This window comes from Melitaea cinxia, chromosome 3 (assembly GCF_905220565.1).
Source record: "Melitaea cinxia chromosome 3, ilMelCinx1.1, whole genome shotgun sequence".
In the NCBI taxonomy this organism is placed as follows: Eukaryota; Metazoa; Arthropoda; class Insecta; order Lepidoptera; family Nymphalidae; genus Melitaea; species Melitaea cinxia.
Window position 1 is genome coordinate 20,138,074 of NC_059396.1, and position 2,017 is coordinate 20,140,090.

The 2,017-nt window shown below is 36.8% G+C and overlaps 1 long non-coding RNA gene across 1 annotated transcript; it reads left to right on the forward strand.

The window, feature by feature from the left end:
* Nucleotides 1-205: 205 nt before the first annotated feature.
* On the forward strand, nt 206-1,100 carry LOC123669663. Its single transcript, XR_006745788.1, has 2 exons — nt 206-742; nt 883-1,100. It is a non-coding gene; the product is annotated as an uncharacterized LOC123669663 (long non-coding RNA).
* The last annotated feature ends 917 nt before the right edge of the window (nt 1,101-2,017 follow it).

The window sequence follows — 2,017 nt, forward strand, 5'->3', positions numbered from 1 at the left end:
TTATGTCAAAATTCATCTCACTGTGAGTGCAGGGATAAAACTTCATTGTAATGAGCAATGATTTCTAATCTAAACTTTGCTTTAAAAAAACTACAGGCGTTTTTCATTTCGGTTCTGTAAGTGAATAAATAAATAGTATTTTTTTTTTATAGAAATCTTATAATTTAAATTCTAAACAATTAAACAACGGAAAGCTAGGCTTATGTTATATATTTTCATTCTTCTATGAGATAAACTTATTTCAATGATCAATAAAACTACCAATTAGTTTGTATAGGTATGCGAAATAAATTTGGAATGTATGAAAGACAACAAAAACAATCGTATTCTTATGAACATACAATTGTTTTCTAAGAATGTTATTGTTACAGCAATAACATATAAGTACTTGACCTATTTGATAGATACAAAAAAAAACTATTTAAAATAAATTATTGATTTTCAAGTTAACGAAATTCCTTTGACAAATTTATTAGTTGTTAGAACGAATTCATAGCGGGAAGTGAATAAACAATGTTTTAAATTGAAAACAAAATCGTTACACGTGCTACATTTTGTATGGGTATGTTTGAGTCTGCCGGTTTGGTCGTAACACAAACTGCAAACATGTGCAATATCGCAAAACATAATTAAAATAGAAAAAACACGTTTTCTTGCGGCGACGGACCGGCACGCGTAGGTTGCAAAAAATGCATTGTTGGCGAGCCGTCGCCCGGCCGCGAGCCGCAGAACTTGTGTACTTGTCAGTAACTCCTGCTGCCCTAGTACCCTCCTGTCTTACTTTGTCGAGTTTTATAGAATTTTTTAGATCATTCTTAAATAAATTGACCACAAAAACTACGTACGATGTACATTAATAACTGTATTATTTTTTTCTGTTAGACAAGTTCTGTGCGCGACGGCGTTCATCACCACATATCACTGTCGAGCTTTATTTTATCATCGACCGACTGACCTTCATGGACATAGTAGAATATCTATTGTTAGAAAATTTACTTTGTAAGTGATTTGTTAATATATAAAGTTTAAAACAACTCAAAGAGTTCGCCCTACTGTTGACTTATTTATTTTGGACGAGATTAAAGGTTGTCTTGGAAGTACATTTATTGTTTTATTTTGTTTTGCCTCACGGTTTTTGAATGGCGAGATGTCAAAGTCAACCTCTCTGAAAACAAAACAATTCTAAACAAAAATGTGTTTAAATATTATTGTGATATATTTATGTGATATATATTTATGTGATATGTGTGTGTCGCTGGAGGGATCCTGTTGCCTGCAGATCCGGGACCCTCCAATTAAAGCGGCTGAAGGCTCCCGCAGGGGTTTTGGTCGGTAGTGCACCCCCAAGTGCTAAGCCGACATACGGTCTAGGAATGCCTACCCGGGCATCCTGGATATCACCCGTAAATGGGTTACCCTGCGATATCAAAAAAAAAAAAAAAAAAAAGTAATACAACGTAAGTAGACGAAAGAAAATAGTCAAGTAAATACGCATTATCAGAGATAACTCAAACAGTAGGTACTCGTCAGGCCTCGATCAAATTTAAATGGAGTCACATGACACGCACTACCTTTCAATTAAAAAAGAATTTGGTCTTCGCAATAAAAAGTTCTTTGCATATATTAAAAAAAATACAGTCCAATTGAGAACCTCCTTTTTTTAAGTCGGTTAAAAAGATAAAGATCATAAGTGCACACAAAACATAAAAATTAAATCTAGGATAGCAGTGTGACACGAACAATCGTGTTTCAGTCACATTAAGCATACATTACACATCTTAATCATAATAATGTGAATATGCGCCGGTTTTTCTCGCGCACCGCGACGCACGCCGCGCTTCCGTCGCATTGTGTCGTCCTCATAACTCAAACACGGCCGGAATCCGTCCTCACCCGTTCCCCGCTCACCCGTTCATGCGCGCACCCGCTCGCTCTCACCCGTTCACCCGAACTCCCGCACATCCGCTCACCACCACGGCAGAGCCAGCGAAACTTGCTAACCGCCGAAAATGGTAAT